The sequence below is a fragment of the Lissotriton helveticus genome, chromosome 1_1 (assembly GCF_964261635.1).
Source record: "Lissotriton helveticus chromosome 1_1, aLisHel1.1, whole genome shotgun sequence".
NCBI lineage: Eukaryota > Metazoa > Chordata > Amphibia > Caudata > Salamandridae > Lissotriton > Lissotriton helveticus.
This window is the reverse complement of record NC_136057.1, coordinates 1,556,282,456-1,556,303,286: the sequence shown is the minus strand read 5'-3', so window position 1 is coordinate 1,556,303,286 and position 20,831 is coordinate 1,556,282,456.

Below are 20,831 nucleotides of genomic sequence, written 5' to 3'. Positions count from 1 at the left end.
TGTTTGCAAGTTCACACAAAAATGTTGCAATTGAACTCTGAACTCTCAGTGCACCTCATATCCAGTGCATTCTTTCATTTAATGATTTTTTCTTGACCACTCAAAATACATCTTTCAAACAACTCATCCATGCACCCTAACTTTCTGTTTTCAGCAATCAAAATCCACCAATCACTGTTACTGCTTCATTAACACAGAAACTCCACAGTTTTTTTCATTTTAAACTCTTATTTTTTCAACTGCCATTTCATTGCCACACTTCATCTGACTGCAGGAGAACCTTCTCTCACCATGTTTTCTGTCTGGATTGTTGGACATAGTTACATCTATTGGGCTCAGAGGTATGCTGAGAACAGGAATTTACCTAACCTCAATTTACAAGATGTGGAAATTAAGTGGTTTGGCCACAGAGGATTAAAATGTCACCAATTGATACCATTGGTGAAAACCTTTATGCATTTGCCAAAACCTGACCTGTTAATTGTGCACTGTGGAGGTAATGATTTGGGCACTTTGACTGGGGTAGGTCTGGAAATGCTTTTAAAGGACACCTTTGAGCAATTCATGGCACTTTTTCCTCAGACTGCCTTGGTATATTCAAATATATGCCAAAGACAGAAATGGAGGTGGTCAAACCAATTTTGTCCACAAATTGAGAAGTCGAGGAAGCATGTAAACAAATCTGTTTCAGCTTACATGAGAGACCATGGAATGGGCTCCCTGTACAACAATAACTTGCGTTACTACATGCAAGATATCTACAGAGGAGATGGAGTTCACTTCTCAGATGAGGGCAACAGAATTTTCATTCTGAATTTAAGACTGTGCATTGGTACCTACTTATAAGTACCTAAATGTACCATAAACCCAAAAGCTCTTCTCAGAGCTACCCTACATCTGATCACTCACAATTATTATTTTACTCTAACATTTTTCACTAATTTTCAACAAAGTACGCTCCCTGGGGCGCTACCCGGTACGCGAACCGGGAGCTAACCTCGCAAAATTTTAAAAAAAATGTTTTTTTTTCGCACATATGGGCCTCCTCAGCCACCCTCAGAAAACCTAGGGGGTCAAGATAAGTCTACCGTGCCCCCTTCTACCCATTCTGAACATTATTTGCCCTCCATCTTGTATCTTAATTCGACCGAAACACAAAATGGTGGACTCCCGTAACGCTTAAGCGTGCCTTTTTTTTTTGCCCCGCGGGGCCCTTTTAAAGCCTCCACATTAAACCTAGGGGGTCAGGGAGGATCTACTATGCCCCCTTATGGTCATTTCCCCCTTTGTTTTGGCCTCCTCTTGTCTCTCAATCCTACCGAGAGACAAGATGGCGGCCGCTCCGGACTGTTTAGAATGTTGACAGACACCGGAGAGCCAATCAGCTTCGCTACGCGAAGTTCCGTTACGCGTAAAGTCCGCGAACCGGACCGCTGTTACAGATATATATCTTTATTTGAACGTTAATTTCTCAAAATCCACTGAAGCACATATATTGAGACCTAGCAAAGGCACATTGGGCTACCAGTCCCTACAATTTTGCCAAGTTTTGTGGAAATCCATTCAGCCGTTCGGGCTAAAAGTGAGGCCAACCGCCCTATGGAAAACTCAATGTTAAAAACACGTTTTGGGACCCCCCTTTTTTCTCGGCCCCCCCTTGACGAACCCCCCCCAAATTTCCAGGGGCTGCTCAGAAACAAAATGTTCAATTTTCCAGAAAATTTCAGCCAATTCCGTCCACAAACGCCAAAGTTATTAGACATAGAATTTTCAAAAATCCCATAGGAAAAAAATCCTAACTATATATACCTATTGGCGACCGCCAGTAGGTAATATGTATGTATATGTATATATATATATATATATATATATATATATATATATATATATATATATATATATATATATATATATATATATATATATATATATATATATCTATGTAGCCAGTAGGTAGTTATAGTTAGGACCTAGTTTCCATAGGAAATCCATAACATTCTATTTGGAATAACTTTGGCACCAGCCAATTATTCTTCGCGAAATTCTCCAGGAAGATTGTCTGCTCTGCTCCGCTCCTTCCCTGAAAATGTGGGGATGATTGTCAAGTGGGGGCCGAGAAAAAAGGGGGGTCCCAAAACATGTTTTCCCCATGCAATTTTCCATAGGGACCTTTTAGACAGGCTACAGCCCAAACTGCCGAACGGATTTACACCAAATCTGGCAGAGAGGTAGAGTTTGGTTCGCAGATGTCGCTTTATGTTAAATGGTGTAAATCCATGCAGTAGTTCCTGAGAAAATCAAAAATAAAATCATAGATATATCTACAGACAAAGAACCATCTGAGGATTATACGCGTACCTTTACGAGCACGAGCTGCATGCTAATTGCCTCTCAACTGTCTGTCAACACTTCAAACCAGGAAGTGTTGGAAGACATCTTATGTCTTGGTAGAATTGAGGGACAAGAAAACTGAAAAACAAGTGCGCAAAAGACACAAAGTTGCCAGGGTAGAAACACCCTGACCCACTAGGCCTCCTCCGGGGGTCTGAGAAGGACCCCTAAGGCCCCCCCCAATTTTTTTTTTACTGCGGGATGCGCGTAGGATACGCGGATTGCGTGGAAAAAAAAACAAAAACCTGTAGCCCGCTTTAGTGTTGATTCGTCAAGCGTGGGCCGAGAAAAAAGGGGGTCCCAAAATGTGTTTTCCCCATGCAATTTTCCATAGTGATCTTTAAGACGCGCTACAACCTGAACTGTGGAATGGAATTACAGCAAATTTGGCGAAGAGGTTGAGTTTGGTTAGCAGATGGCGCTTTTTGTTAAATGGTGTAAATCCGTGCAGTAGTTCCTGAGAAAATCTAAAGTAAAGTCATAGATATATATATGTACGAAGTCCCGTCCGAGGATTATACGCGTACCCTTACGAGCACGAGCTGCATGCTAATTGGCTGTCAACTGTTTGTCTTACGTTAGAGAAAAGGGTCAAGGTAGTTCGAGTTTTGTACAATTGTAACATAGAATCCACCACAATAGAATTGCTTGTTGAGTTCAACAAAAATATATATTTAATGAGTGACACATTCGTCAGAAGTTTTAGATTGAAAACATAAATGAGCAATCATGTGTTTACTCCACATTGGTCATTAGTGTATGCACATGTTAAATGCTTTTGTACTCAAAACATTTGGCTTTCTTTCAGTGTTATATTATACAGTGACAATGGGATTGAAAATAAGTTATTTTATTTCTAATGTATTTAATCGGAGGCATTGTATATCTAGGCCGCTCTGCTTACCTTGTGTAAACACTGTGACCAGCAGAATTTATCACTTGAATTCAGCTTTGGTTCTACAGGGCAGAGTGGACAGCAGTGTCCATTATTTTAAAAGAGAAAAAGAAACGATGTGAGAGAGAGTGAAAAGAGAAAGAGAGAAAAAATGACATTAAAACATGGGAGAGAGAAAGTTTTAGATGGAGCGGTTAATACTGAAGAAAATATTCGTAGCTCACCTTTTACCACCGTTGTGTGTCCAAGCAAATGCTGCTTCAGAGTGCACCCTCCAGTTTAATGATTTGAAAGATAGTATAAAGAGTTAGTAATAGCTTAGTAAATGTAAATGTAAATGTGTTTGTATTTATATAGTGCACTTCTACTCAGATGTCTCGTAGCGCTGTATTCATACCGCTGTGGAACCCATCCTGGCAAATGTCCACTCCTAGGCACCCCCAAGGTGAAGCCAGGCATCCAAGCGCTGCTGGGGCCTTTGTGGAGATTAAGCAAGCTATTGCCCAGAGTCACAGAGTAGGACACATGATTAGACTAGGCACCGAGGCGAGAATCATCAGGTCTGGGGAAATTGAGTCCAAGAACCGCCGAGACGGGAATTAAACCCTGGTCCCAGGCCAGACCTCTGCATCAGGGTCTGCCGCTCTAACCATTGAGCCACGCTTCTCCACCATACAACGGCACGTTTTTTTTCCAATATTTTTTTGTACACTCAGGATACTATATTACAACAAGTTCCACTGCAAGGAGGTGTCTGTGTGCTGTTTTTCTTCCAAAGTAGTATATCCCATGCATAGCGGCAAGTTCTCAATATTGCGTACCTGGACTGTTGCACCCCATTGACTCGCAGAGTCTGTAGGTGAGTGTTTTTCTTGAAAAGTTAGAGGCAGATTTACAAGCTCCTTGCACCACTTTTCCCATGTTAAATGTGACACAAAAGTGGCGCATGAAGCTTGTAGGTCTGTTCCTCAGACTGTTGTAACCTATCTATTCTCACTGCCCGGAGGTAATTCTATATTTCTACACAGTGAAGCTGCTGCACACCAGCCGGGCAACAAGAGCCAAATTTCGGGGGGGGGGAGGGGGGGTATCTGAAATATATTTGGGGGGCTAATTTTTCCAACCATAGACAGAGTGGCTGTATGAAGGGGTAAACAGGCAACAAAAGCCTCATTTAGAAGTAAATAGTCTTTTAACCCCTTGGCTGTGGGGCTGTTTCCCCTGGTGTGCTGGGGGTGAGGGGGGCGCGCACAGCGCCCCCGTGCTCATGACAAGGTCAGCTCGTCTTGAGCCACGGTGCTCGTGTGCTCATGACGAGCTGAGCTCGACATGACCACACCCGTTTTCATAGAATTAGCCCAGCGTGCGAGCGTTCCAACGGTCATGACGAGCCCAGATCGTCATAAGCACACGAACACTGTGGCTCATGATGAGCTGACCTCGTCATGAGCATAGGAGGGGTTAAAGAACTGTTAAGTACTCGGCTGCGGCAGAAATTAGATGCTCACCAGTCAGCAAAGCTGTCTCCGCCTGTGCTGACACACGCGACGAGGGGGTGGCTTAAGCCCTGTGAGCTCAATGGGTGTTGAGCGTCTGGTGCATACTACCCACTCTTTCCTTTCACAGATAACTTGTCGTTGTTTCGAGAACGCGTTCTTGTGGTTTTGTCAAAGTTAAGGACGAGATATTGATAATTAAGTCCTGTCCTGGCTTCTCAAGCCTGTTTTCACCTTTTGCTTTTCTTTTTCCTCGGCGGGTTTTCTTTGTGGTTGCTTTGTTGATGTGTCCGGTGGTCTTCCAGTTGTCACGACCTGGTCTAAAAAAGATGATGAAGAAGGTGTAGCGGAGCTCACTTGTCCTCCTTCATTGCCTTCTGTGGATGTAATATGGCTCGTTGGAGCTTGTAGAATCAATGGTACTCTCCTTGTATCAGTATCCTTGTCTGTCGCAACGCTTTCATCAGATGACCCCATATTAGATCTCTTTGTGAACCTTTTTTGAGCGTAAACCTCTGCCCATGTGTATGCTTCGTTTAATTTATAATCGATTGTATCCCTTTTAAACTTCCGCAGTTTCATCTCTTGTAACTCTTTGCCATATTTATCTATTTTTGTGTTAAGTTCATCCAGATGATCTTTCCATGATGTTTCCTCCATCCTTGTTGACAGGTCTCTTTTGATGTTAAACATTTCCTCCTCAAGATCCTTGATGGTTTTTGATAATTCTTCTATTAGTAGTAATATTAGATCTAAGGAACATTTATTTAAAATGGCATACCATTTTTCCATGAATACATGATTATGTTGAAGTCTGAACAGCATTGGTTTTATCGCTAATCTTAGGCCTCTCGGTATCCTTTTGACTTTGTGGTATTGGATTAAGGTTGTCGTGTGTAAACGTTGATTTAATTCCCTTCGTGTTAAGAATTCAAGTTGTTTGAGTTGTTGGGTAATCGTTCCGCTCTGTGCGTCAAATGCCTTGGTTTTTTCAAGGAGACCATAGATGATATCTGCCTCATCCGTGGTACAAGCCTTTGTGTTCGCTCTGTTATCAGTGATGCTAGCGATTGTTTCAAAACACATGATTTTCCTGTTGGGTGCACTATCCAAAGAATAGGCTAGACTTATAATGTTAAACAAGTGTGGAAAGTGCACTCCTTTTATTCAACAAATTTCTCAACGCTTTTTGAAGTTGAAATCTGTTTTGCGTGCTATGTGTAATGCATGTTAGCCTAACATGTGTTACAGAGTGAAAGTGGCCGAAATCCCAAAGGGCTATTTGGACACACACAAGCACAGCATGTGGGGTTAATACTTACAATATTTCAAAGTATTCAATATAGTTTGATTGTTAATCATTCACAACTTTTTACGATTCAAATCATGATATTTTAATCATTGTCAACATTTTTCTTAAGCAAACGGTAATCAATGTAACCAATTCAAAAGTGGTCATAAATACATATTATGTTCAAATCATTCTTTACAGCAACACAATAAAGTAAATGAAGATGCAAAAAAAACAATTCATAAAGCCCGCCCGATGCATTTCGGGACTCCTGTCCCTTCTTCAGGGGCCACAATCTGAAAAAATCATATGAAAAACTGTTGTCAGTAACCTGTTAATATTGCACAGTCGAAACAATTGCCATTTCCACAACAACTCCTCTAGAATCACACTTCAACCTGACCCATGTGTAAAAACGCGGGCATACACCCATGGAACAAATGGGGGTGGGGTCGCACACTATAAGCAGCGGGCTGACGAGCCTGGGATCCCGCACCTACGCGCCTGAGTGGTACTATACCTGGCAGATATTGGCAGCCATCGGCAACCCCAGTACACGGCCTATCCCTGCTGATGAGGGGTAATACCCCGAAACACGTGTCCAGGGATGGCGAAGACAGCGAAGATAGCAGAAGATCGAAAGATGATGCATCGCGAACACTTTACTACATTGACCAGAGTGCTTAGGGGTGACTATGCCGGTGTGTGAGTAGTGTGCGACCCCACCCCCATTTGTAACTTTAAAGCTCCCTTGAGCAGCGGGCTGACGAGCCTGGGATCCCGCACCTACGCGCCTGAGTGGTACTATACCTGGCAGATATTGGCAGCCATCGGCAACCCCAGTACACGGCCTATCCCTGCTGATGAGGGGTAATACCCCGAAACACGTGTCCAGGGATGGCAAAGACAGCGAAGATAGCAGAAGATCGAAAGATGATGCATCGCGAACACTTTACTACATTGACCAGAGTCCTTAGGGGCGACTATGCCGGTGTGTGAGTAGTGTGTGACCCCACCCCCATTTGTAACTTTAAAGCTCCCTTGAGCAGCGGGCTGACGAGCCTGGGATCCCGCACCTACGCGCCTGAGTGGTACTATACCTGGCAGATATTGGCAGCCATCGGCAACCCCAGTACACGGCCTATCCCTGCTGATGAGGGGTAATACCCCGAAACACGTGTCCAGGGATGGCGAAGACAGAGAAGATAGCAGAAGATCGAAAGATGATGCATCGTGAACACTTTTCTACATTGACCAGAGTCCTTAGGGGCGACTATGCTGGTGTGTGAGTAGTGTGCGACCCCACCCCCATTTGTAACTTTAAAGCTCCCTTGAGCAGCGGGCTGAGGAGCCTGGGATCCCGCACCTACGCGCCTGAGTGGTACTATACCTGGCAGATATTGGCAGCCATCGGCAACCCCAGTACACGGCCTATCCCTGCTGATGAGGGGTAATACCCCGAAACACGTGTCCAGGGATGGCGAAGACAGCGAAGATAGCAGAAGATCGAAAGATGATGCATCGCGAACACTTTACTACATTGACCAGAGTCCTTAGGGGCGACTATGCCGGTGTGGGAGTAGTGTGCGACCCCCACCCCCATTTGTAACTTTAAAGCTCCCTTGAGCAGCGGGCTGACGAGCCTGGGATCCCGCACCTACGCGCCTGAGTGGTACTATACCTGGCAGATATTGGCAGCCATCGGCAACCCCAGTACATGGCCTATCCCTGCTGATGAGGGGTAATACCCCGAAACACGTGTCCAGGGATGGCGAAAACAGCGAAGATAGCAGAAGATCGAAAGATGATGCATCGCGAACACTTTACTACATTGACCAGAGTCCTTAGGGGCGACTATGCCGGTGTGGGAGTAGTGTGTGACCCCACCCCCATTTGTAACTTTAAAGCTCCCTTGAGCAGCGGGCTGACGAGCCTGGGATCCCGCACCTACGCGCCTGAGTGGTACTATACCTGGCAGATATTGGCAGCCATCGGCAACCCCAGTACACGGCCTATCCCTGCTGATGAGGGGTAATACCCCGAAACACGTGTCCAGGGATGGCGAAGACAGCGAAGATAGCAGAAGATCGAAAGATGATGCATCGTGAACACTTTACTACATTGACCAGAGTCCTTAGGGGCGACTATGCTGGTGTGTGAGTAGTGTGCGACCCCACCCCCATTTGTAACTTTAAAGCTCCCTTGAGCAGCGGGCTGACGAGCCTGGGATCCCGCACCTACGCGCCTGAGTGGTACTATACCTGGCAGATATTGGCAGCCATCGGCAACCCCAGTACACGGCCTATCCCTGCTGATGAGGGGTAATACCCCGAAACATGTGTCCAGGGATGGAGAAGACAGCGAAGATAGCAGAAGATCGAAAGATGATGCATCGTGAACACTTTACTACATTGACCAGAGTCCTTAGGGGCGACTATGCCGGTGTGGGAGTAGTGTGCGACCCCACCCCCATTTGTAACTTTAAAGCTCCCTTGAGCAGCGGGCTGACGAGCCTGGGATCCCGCACCTAAGCGCCTGAGTGGTACTATACCTGGCAGATATTGGCAGCCATCGGCAACCCCAGTACACGGCCTATCCCTGCTGATGAGGGGTAATACCCCGAAACACGTGTTCAGGGATGGCGAAGACAGCGAAGATAGCAGAAGATCGAAAGATGATGCATCGCGAACACTTTACTACATTGACCAGAGTCCTTGGGGGCGACTATGCCGGTGTGTGAGTAGTGTGCGACCCCACCCCCATTTGTCACCCATGGAACAACCTGTCATGTTCATAGCTAGTGAACAGTGAACTCTCCTCATATAATCACTAATGTCCGTGATAGATGCAACCGTGACTCACGAAACATCTTGAATTACCATTAAACATATGTAGATAACAAGAGCCAAAAAGTACCTTAATCCCGCACTCTGTATTTTCAATACGAAAAGTGTCCGAACCACCTCACCTCTGTAAAGGTAACAACGCATAAAAATATATTTTCTCTGTATGTTGGCCAGTTCTTACTCAACATAATGTTTGTTAGCCGCCTACCTCTTTCTTTAAGTTGAGCACAACCGGTAAAATGATGATGTTTGTACTGTTAAAGTCACACACAATCTTAGATACATTTGAGACTTTAGTCAAAAAGGATCTAGACAAGATAAATTACACCAACACAGCTAAAATCAAGAAGAATATAAGTCGGGCTGATTTCAGCATTCTTGAAGATCTCAAAAGGAATACTTCAATTGTTTTCCAAAAATCCGACAAAGGCAGAGGCCTAGTGATTATGGATCGGATTTTTTACGAAAATAAGGTGGATGAACACGTGAAGAACACGGACACATATATGAAACTGGACTAAGATCCAACCACTGAAATTGGCCATGAATTAGAATATATATTGATTAAAGGTTTAAACAGAGGCTGCATCGATGAGAAAACTAAACAATATTTATTCACTTCATTTCCGAAAATATCTAGGCTCTACATGCTTCCTAAAGTACACAAGTCACTGAATAATCCACCGTTCAGGCCCACAGTTTCTGGATGTGGTTCAATTTTCGAAAACCCGGGGAGATTCATTGATGTTCATCTACAAAAATTTGTGAAAGGTTGGATACCTACATTGAAGACACCAATGATTATTTACGAAGCATACATACATTGAACACCGCAGCCAGTACTAAGTGGATATTGTGTACCATCGATGTGGTATCATTATAGACGTCTATACCCCACGCATTAGGCCTAGAGGCTGTTAAATGGGCATTGCTTCAAAACACTGATGACATTGAGAGAAAAAAGTTTTGTATTGGAACTATTGCAATTCTGCTTGATGAACAGCTATTTTGAATGGAAGGATGAGTATTTCATGCAACTAAACGGCACGTCAATGGGGTTCCTAGGAGCACCGGTTTACGCTAATACTTTTATGGTGAAATTCGAAAATGAGCACATTGTAAAGAATGCCCTATGGCAAAAAGGTTTGATATTCCTGAGACGTTTCATAGACGACATTTTCTTAATATGGGAAGGCAGTGAAGAATCATTGAATCAAAACATTGACTATCTCAAATCGATTGATGAACGGATTCAATTTACGAGCAATATGAGGAAAAGTAGCATTGCTTTCCTTGATACATGGATAGAGGTGGAGGATGATCATTTGTCTACGAGAATCTACAGGAAAGAAACAGACAAAATCAGTGCTCTTGAATTTAGCAGTTTTCATCCTCCGTCGTTGATTAAAAATGTACCATATTCTCAATTCCTGAGAATGCAACAAATAACATCAGATCCAGCAAAAAGCACAGTTACCATGGAACAAACAAAAAAAAAAACAACTACCTAGACAGAGGGTATCCTGAGAATCTATTACTTCAACATATGAATAGAGCTACCCTAAAGAAGAGGAGTGATCTCCTACAAAAACGTTTTCCAGTTATCAGCAACAAAATTGTATTTGTATCAAAATTTTGTACTGTCTCACGAGAAATCAAAAACATAATTCACAATCGATGGGAACTTTTCCACGAAGAACCAGAATTCAATTGTTTATTTGCAGCCAAACCCATGTTTGCATACACCAGAGGAAGGAATTTAAAAGAGTATCTATCTATGAGAAAAACAATTGAAGCTGAACCAAAATCAGGGACAACAAAATGTGGAAATTGCATACATTGCAATAATGTGATTAAAGGAGATACAATTTCACATCCAAGAACAGTAAAGAAAATTCTGATTAAACAAGCCTTTGATTGCAACTCATCGCACATAGTGTATTCCATCAAATGTCCATGTGGTTTACTTTACGTTTGAAAGACAGACAGGAAAATGAAAATCCGATTATCACATCACAAAAGCAGAATCAGAAATAAAAGCAGCACCTCAAGTTTGGCAGTAGATTGGGCAGAAGCAAAACATACGATTGCTCAGCTGCAATTTCAAATAATTGAACAGATACATTTACAACAAGGCGCTGACAGTGTCAAAAGATTACTACAAAGAGAGATGTTCTGGATAAAGAAACTAGATACAATAATGCCGAATGGTCTTAATGATAAAATAGACATGGTTTGCATCTTATAAAGTATCCATCACTTCTATATGTTACAACATACCAAAGTCCCTTAATCCCTATCGAGTTAACAGCACACACCCACACATCCCACATTTTCAACATTCAATACAGACATATCTTTCTTGTACTACTGTTAGCTGGAATCCGTCATTATTTGTACATGTTAAACACCAGTGTAAGAGATTCGTCGACATGGTTGCCATGGGCACAATAAGAGCACACGACAGTATGGCGCATGTGGCGTAAATGTGATACCGCACATGGAACACACAAATAAACTGGTGTTTATAGCTATTTCCTGTAGACGCCAGCAACTTAGATTAGTATCTGATAGCTTGGAAACTGTAATACTAGCACATCCTAGGTAGCGTAATACCCTCCTTACATTAGTGCATATTGATAACATCCCTCTTTCAACATGGCGGTCACGTTATACTATACACGAGCGCAGTCCTTTCTCGAGTTCTAGGGTATTTCTATGGAGAACGCACTGCACGGCGTTTTCGGCGTTTAATGGCTTTTCGAACCGAGAACAGCATTCAAATAGGTAAGAGCAGATTGCAATACTATACAGATTTGAGCAGCCGCTCTAGAGTAATAGAAGGTTCAACTAACCGTGAGCCTCTTTTTTGGAAGGTTCGAGCTAAGGCTTTATGAAGGGAAGAAACCGTAGGATACTGTGAAAGGGAGAAAAAACACATAGGAAAACGTCCCGAAAAGGTTCTTCTTTTTGTGAAGGTAAGAGGATAAAGACCGCGGTTACACAGTTTATGTCTATTTCCGCTATTTGAGTTTTATACTCATTAAAAATTCTGACATTACAGGGATTAAACATTCGAGTGCAGACGTTAACAGTACAAACATCATCATTTTACCGGTTGTGCTCAACTTACAAGAAAGAGGTAGGCGGCTAATGAACATTATGTTGAGTAAGAACTGGCCAAAATACAGAGAAATTATATTTTTGTATGTTGTTACCTTTACAGAGGTGAGGTGGTTCGGACACTTTTCGTATTGAAAATACAGAGTGCGGCATTAAGGTACTTTTTGGCTCTTGTTATCTACATACGTTTAATGGTAATTCAAGATGATTCGTGAGTCACGGTTGCATCTATCACGGACATTAGTGATTATAAGAGGAGAGTTCACTGTTCGCTAGCTATGAACATGACAAGTTGTTCCATGGGCGTATGCCCGCGTTTTTACACATGGGTCAGGTTGAAGTGTGATTCTAGAGGAGTTTTTGTGGAAATGGCAATTGTTTCGACTGTGCAATATTAACAGGTTACTGACAACAGTTTTTCATATGATTTTTTTCAGATTGTGGCCCCTGAAGAAGGGACAGGAGTCCCGAAATGCATCGGGCCGGCTTCATGAAATGTTTTTTTTTGCATCTTCATTTACTTTATTGTGTTGCTGTAAAGAATGATTTGAATATAATATGTATTTATGACCACTTTTGAATTGGTTACATTGATTACAGTTTGCTTAAGAAAATCGGTTTTTTGATACATTTGATAATATGAATTCATGACAATGATTAAAATATCATGATTTGAATCGTAAAAGTTGTGAATGATTAACAATCAAACTATATTGAATACTTTGAAATATTGTAGGTATTAACCCCATATGCTGTGCTTGTGTGTGTCCAAATCGCCCTTTGAGATTTCGGCCACTTTCACTCTGTAACACATGTTAGGCTAACATGAGTCACACATAGCACGCAAAACAGATTTCAACTTCAAAAAGCGTTGAGAAATTTGTTGAAAAAAAGGAGTGCACTTTCCACACTTGTTTAACATTATAAGTCTAGCCTATTCTTTGGATAGTGCACCCAACAGGAAAATCATGTCTTTTGAAACAATCGCTAGCATCACTGATAAGAGAGCGAACACAAAAGCTTATACCACGGATGAGGCAGATATAATCTATGGTCTCAGTGAAGAAACCAAGGCATTTGACGCACAGAGCGGAACGATTACCCAACAACTCAAACAACTTGAATTCTTAACACGAAGGGAATTAAATCAACGTTTACACGCGACAACCTTAATCCAATACCACAAAGTTAAAAGGATACCGAGAGGCCTAAGAATAGCGATAAAACCAATGCTATTCAGACTACAACATAATCATGTATTCATGGAAAAATGGTATGCCATTTTAAATAAATGTTCCTTAGATCTAATATTACTACTAATAGAAGAATTATCAAAAACCATCAAGGATCTTGAGGAGGAAATTTTTAACAACAAAAGAGACCTGTCAACAAGGATGGAGGAAACATCATGGAAAGATCATCTGGATGAACTTAACACAAAAATAGATAAATATGGCAAAGAGTTACAAGAGATGAAACTGCGGAAGTTTAAAAGGGATACAATCGATTATAAATTAAACGAAGCATACACATGGGCAGAGGTTTACGCTCAAAAAAGGTTCACAAAGAGATCTAATATGGGGTCATCTGATGAAAGCGTTGCGACAGACAAGGATACTGATACAAGGAGAGTACCATTGATTCTACAAGCTCCAACGTGCCAAATTACATCCACAGAGGGCAATGAAGGAGGGCAAGTGAGCTCCGCTACAGCTTCTTCATCATCTTTTTTAGACCAGGTCGTGACAACTGGAAGACCACCGGACGCATCAACAAAGCAACCTCAACCACAAAGAAAACCCGCCAAGGAAAAAGAAAAGCAAAAGGTGAAAACAGGCTTGAGAAGCCAGGACAGGACTTAATTATCAATATCTCGTCCTTAACTTTGACAAAACCACAAGAACGCGTTCTTAATAAAGGCATATCATATGTACCCACATATACCAGCACAAAGCTAGAAAGCGAAGTCTCCTTTTATAAATTCATGAGGATTCTGAGGTTAAAAAACTTTTTCACTAACATAGTGCCTACTACTGTTACTACATAAGAACCCAAGTTTAGACCAAAAAGCACCTTTACAGCTCCGGTATCACTCAAAATCTTAGATACATTTGAGACTTTAGTCAAAAAGGATCTAGACAAGATAAATTACACCAACACAGCTAAAATCAAGAAGAATCTAAGTCGGGCTAATTTAAGCATTCTTGAAGATCTCAAAAGGAATACTTCAATTGTTTTCCAAAAAGCCGACAAAGGCGGAGGCCTAGTGATTATGGATCGGATTTTATACGAAAATAAGGTGAATGAACATGTGAAGAACATGGACACATATATGAAACTGGACTACGATCCAACCACTGAAATTTGCCATGAATTGGAAAATACATTGATTAAAGGTTTAAACAGAGGCTGCATCGATGAGAAAACTAAACAATATTTATTCACTTCATTTCCGAAAAGACCTAGGCTCTACATGCTTCCTAAAGTACACAAGTCACTGAATAACCCACCGTTCAGGCCCATAGTTTCTGGATGTGGTTACATTTTCGAAAACTCGGGGAGATTCATTGATGTTCATCTACAAAAATTTATGAAAGGTTGGATAACCTACATTGAAGACACCAATGATTTTTTACGAAGCATACATACATTGAACACCGCAGCCAGTACTAAGTGGATATTGCATACCATCGATGTGGTATCATTATACACGTCTATACCCCACGCATTAGGTCTAGAGGCTGTTGAATGAGCATTGCTTCAAAAGTCAAACACTGATGACATTGAGAGAAAAAGTTTTGTATTGGAACTATTGCAATTTTGCTTGATGAACAGCTATTTTGAATGGAAGGATGAGTATTTCATGCAACTAAACGGCACGTCAATGGGGTTCCCAGGAGCACCGGTTTACGCTAATACTTTTATGGCGAAATTCGAAAATGAGCACATTGTAAAGAATGCACTATGGCAAAAAGGTTTGATATTCCTGAGACGTTTCATAGACGACATTTTCTTAATATGGGAAGGCAGTGAAGAATCATTGAATCAAAACATTGACTATCTCAACTCGATTGATGAACGGATTCAATTTACAAGCAATATGAGGAAAAGTGGCATTGCTTTCCTTGATACATGGATAGAGGTGGAGGATGATCATTTGTCTACGAGAATCTACAGGAAAGAAACAGACAAAAACAGTGCTCTTGAATTTAGCAGTTTTCATCCTCCGTCGTTGATTAAAAATTTACCATATTCTCAATTCCTGAGAATACAACGAATAACATCAGCTCCAGCAAAAAGCGCGGTTACCATGGAACAACAAAAAAACAACTACCTAGACAGAGGGTATCTTGAGAATTCATTACTTCAACATATGAATAGAGCTACCCTAAAGGAGAGGAGTGATCTCCTACAAAAACGTTTTCCAGTTATCAGCAACAAAATTGTATTTGTATCAAAATTTTCTACTGTCTCACGAGAAATCAAAAACATAATTCACAATCGATGGGAACTTCTCCACGAAGAACCAGAGTTTAATGGTTTATTTGCAGCCAAACCCATGTTTGCATACACCAGAGGAAGGAATTTAAAAGAGTATCTATCTATAAGAAAAACAATTGAAGCTGAACCAAAATCAGGGACAACAAAATGTGGAAATTGCATACATTGCAATAATGTGATTAAAGGAGATACAATTTCACATCCAAAAACAAGAAAGAAAATTCTGATTAAACAAGCCTTTGATTGCAACTCATCACACATAGTGTATTCCATCAAATGCCCATGTGGTTTACTTTACGTTGGAAAGACAGACAGGAAAATGAAAACACGATTATCAGAGCACAAAAGCAGAATCAGAAATAAAAACAGCACCTCAGGTTTGGCAGTACATTGGGCAGAAGCAAAACATACGATTGCTCAGCTGCAATTTCAAATAATTGAACAGATAAAATTACAACAAGGAGCTGACAATGTCAAAAGATTACTACAAAGCGAGATCTTCTGGATAAAGAAACTAGATACATTAATGCCGAATGGTCTTAATGATAAAATAGATATGGTTTGCTTCTTATAGAGTATCCATCACTTCTATATGTTACAACATACCAAAGTCCCTTAATCCCTATCTAGTTAACAGCACACACCCACACATGCCAAATTTTCAACATTTAATACAGACATATCTTTCTTGTACTACTGTTAGCTGGAATCCGTCATTATTTGTACATGTTAAACACCAGTGTAAGAGATTCGTCGACATGGTTGCCATGGGCACAATAAGAGCACACGACACGATGGCGCATGTGGCGAAACTGGGATACCGCACATGGAACACACAAATAAACTGGTGTTTATAGCTATTTCCTGTAGACGCCAGCAACTTAGATTTGTATCTGATAGCTTGGAAACTGTAATACTAGCACATCCTAGGTAGCGTAATACCCTCCTTACATTAGTGCATATTGATAACATCCCTCTTTCAACATGGCGGTCACGTTATACTATACACGAGCGCAGTCCTTTCTCGAGTTCTAGGGTATTTCTATGGAGAACGCACTGCACGGCGTTTTCGGCATTTAATGGCTTTTCGAACCGAGAACAGCATTTGAATAGGTAAGAGCAGATTGCGATACTATACAGATTTGAGCAACCGCTCTAGAGTAAAAGAAGGTTCAACTAACCGTGAGCCTCTTTTTTGGAAGGTTCGATCTAAGGCTTTATGAAGGGAAGAAACCGTAGGATACTGTGAAAGGGAGAAAAAAACATATAGGAATACGTCCCGAAAAGGTTCTTCTTTTTGTTAAGGTAAGAGGATATAGACCACGGTTACACAGTTTATGTCTATTTCCGCTATTTGAATTTTATACTCATTAAAGATTCTGACATTACAGGGATTGAACATTCGAGTGCAGACGTTAACAGTACAAACATCATCATTTTACCGGTTGTGCTCAACTTACAAGAAAGAGGTAGGCGGCTAACGAACATTATGTTGAGTAAGAACTGGCCAACATACAGAGAAATTATATTTTTGTACGTTGTTACCTTTACAGAGGTGAGGTGGTTCGGACACTTTTCGTATTGAAAATACAGACTGCGGCATTAAGGTACTTTTTGGCTCTTGTTATCTACATACGTTTAATGGTAATTCAAGATGTTTCGTGAGTCACGGTTGCATCTATCACGGACATTAGTGATTATATGAGGAGAGTTCACTGTTCACTAGCTATGAACATGACAGGTTGTTCCATGGGCGTATGCCCGTGTTTTTACACATGGGTCAGGTTGAAGTGTGATTCTAGAGGAGTTGTTGTGGAAATGGCAATTGTTTCGACTGTGCAATATTAACAGGTTACTGACAACAGTTTTTCATATGATTTTTTCAGATTGTGGCCCCTGAAGAAGGGACATGAGTCCCGAAATGCATCGGGCGGGCTTTATGAATTGTTTTTTTTGCATCTTCATTTACTTTATTGTGTTGCTGTAAAGAATGATTTGAACATAATATGTATTTATGACCACTTTTGAATTGGTTACATTGATTACAGTTTGCTTAAGAAAAAAGTTTTTTTGATACATTTGAGAATATGAATTCATGACAATGATTAAAATATCATGATTTGAATCGTAAAAGTTGTGAATGATTAACAATCAAACTATATTGAATACTTTGAAATATTGTAGGTATTAACCCCACATGCTGTGCTTGTGTGTGTCCAAATTGCCCTTTGAGATTTCGGCCACTTTCACTCTGTAACACATGTTAGGCTAACATGAGTCACACATAGCACGCAAAACAGATTTCAACTTCAAAAAGCGTTGAGAAATTTGTTGAATAAAAGGAGTGCACTTTCCACACTTGTTTAACATTATAAGTCTAGCCTATTCTTTGGATAGTGCACCCAACAGGAAAATCATGTCTTTTGAAACAATCGCTAGCATCACTGATAACAGAGCGAACACAAAAGCTTATACCATGGATGAGGCAGATATCATCTATGGTCTCATTGAAGAAACCAAGGAGTTTGACGCACAGAGCGGAACGATTACCCAACAACTCAAACAACTTGAATTTCTAACACGAAGGGAATTAAATCAACGTTTACACGCGACAACCTTAATCCAATACCACAAAGTTAAAAGGATACCGAGAGGCCTAAGATGAGCTATAAAACCACTGCTATTCAGACTTCAACATAATCATGTATTCATGGAAAAATGGTATGCCATTTTAAATAAATGTTCCTTAGATCTAATATTACTACTAATAGAAGAATTATCAAAAACCATCAAGTATCTTGAGGAGGAAATTTTTAACATCAAAAGAGACCTGTCAACAAGGTTGGAGGAAACATCATGGAAAGATCATCTGGATGAACGTAACACAAAAATAGATAAATATGGCAAAGAGTTACAAGAGATGAAACTGCGGAAGTTTAAAAGGGATACAATCGATTATAAATTAAACGAAGCATACACATGGGCAGAGTTTTACGCTCAAAAAAGGTTCACAAAGAGATCTAATATGGGGTCATCTGATGAAAGCGTTGCGACAGACAATGATACTGATACAAGGATAGTATCATTGATTCTACAAGCTCCATTGAGCCATATTACATCCACAGAGGGCAATGAAGGAGGACAAGTGAGCTCCGCTACAGCTTCTTCATCATCTTTTTTAGACCATGTCGTGACAACTGGAAGACCACCGGACACATCAACAAAGCAACCTCAACCACAAAGAAAACCGGCCGAGGAAAAAGAAAAGCAAAAGGTGAAAACAGGCTTGAGAAGCCAGGACAGGACTTAATTATCAATATCTCGTCCTTAACTTTGACAAAACCACAAGAACGCGTTCTTAATAAAGGCATATCATATGTACCCACATATACCATCACAAAGCTAGAAAGCGAAGTCTCCTTTTATAAATTCATGAGGATTCTGAAGTTAAAAAACTTTTTCACTAACATAGTGCCTACCACTGTTACTACAGAAGAACCCAAGTTTAGACCAAAAAGCACCTTTACAGCTCCGGTATCACTCAAAATCTTAGATACATTTGAGACTTTAGTCAAAAAGGATCTAGACAAGATAAATTACACCAACACAGCTAAAATCAAGAAGAATCTAAGTCGGGCTAATTTCAGCATTCTTGAAGATCTCAAAAGGAATACTTCAAATGTTTTCCAAAAAGCCGACAAAGGCGGAGGCCTAGTGATTATGGATCGTATTTTATACGAAAATAAGGTGGATGAACACGTGAAGAACATGGACACATATATGAAACTGGACTACGATCCAACCACTGAAATTTGCCATGAATTGGAAAATATATTGATTAAAGGTTTAAACAGAGGCTGCATCGATGAGAAAACTAAACAATATTTATTCACTTCATTTCCGAAAAGACCTAGGCTCTACATGCTTCCTAAAGTACACAAGTCACTGAATAACCCACCGTTCAGGCCCATAGTTTCTGGATGTGGTTACATTTTCGAAAACTCGGGGAGATTCATTGATGTTCATCTACAAAAATTTGTGAAAGGTTGGATAACCTACATTGAAGACACCAATGATTTTTTTACGAAGCATACATACATTGAACACCGCAGCCAGTACTAAGTGGATATTGTGTACCATCGATGTGGTATCATTATACACGTCTATACCCCACGCATTAGGTCTAGAGGTTGTTGAATGAGCTTTGCTTCAAAAGTCAAACACTGATGACATTGAGAGAAAAAGTTTTGTATTGGAACTATTGCAATTCTGATTGATGAACAGCTATTTTGAATGGAAGGATGAGTATTTCATGCAACTAAACGGCACGTCAATGGGGTTCCCAGGAGCACCGGTTTACGCTAATACTTTTATGGCGAAATTCGAAAATGAGCACATTGTAAAGAATGCCCTATGGCAAAAAGGTTTGATATTCCTGAGACGCTTCATAGACGACATTTTCTTAAAATGGGAAGGCAGTGAAGAATCATTGAATCAAAACATTGACTATCTCAACTCGATTGATGAACGGATTCAATTTACAAGCAATATGAGGAAAAGTGGCATTGCTTTCCTTGATACATGGATAGAGGTGGAGGATGATCATTTGTCTACGAGAATCTACAGGAAAGAAACAGACAAAAACAGTGCTCTTGAATTTAGCAGTTTTCATCCTCCGTCGTTGATTAAAAATTTACCATATTCTCAATTCCTGAGAATACAACGAATAACATCAGCTCCAGCAAAAAGCGCGGTTACCATGGAACAACAAAAAAACAACTACCTAGACAGAGGGTATCTTGAGAATCTATTACTTCAACATATGAATAGAGCTACCCTAAAGGAGAGGAGTGATCTCCTACAAAAACGTTTTCCAGTTATCAGCAACAAAATTGTATTTGTATCAAAATTTTCTACTGTCTCACGAGAAATCAAAAACATAATTCACAATCGATGGGAACTTCTCCACGAAGAACCAGAGTTTAATGGTTTATTTGCAGCCAAACCCATGTTTGCATACACCAGAGGAAGGAATTTAAAAGAGTATCTATCTATAAGAAAAACAATTGAAGCTGAACCAAAATCAGGGACAACAAAATGTGGAAATTGCATACATTGCAATAATGTGATTAAAGGAGATACAATTTCACATCCAAAAACAAGAAAGAAAATTCTGATTAAACAAGCCTTTGATTGCAACTCATCACACATAGTGTATTCCATCAAATGCCCATGTGGTTTACTTTACGTTGGAAAGACAGACAGGAAAATGAAAACACGATTATCAG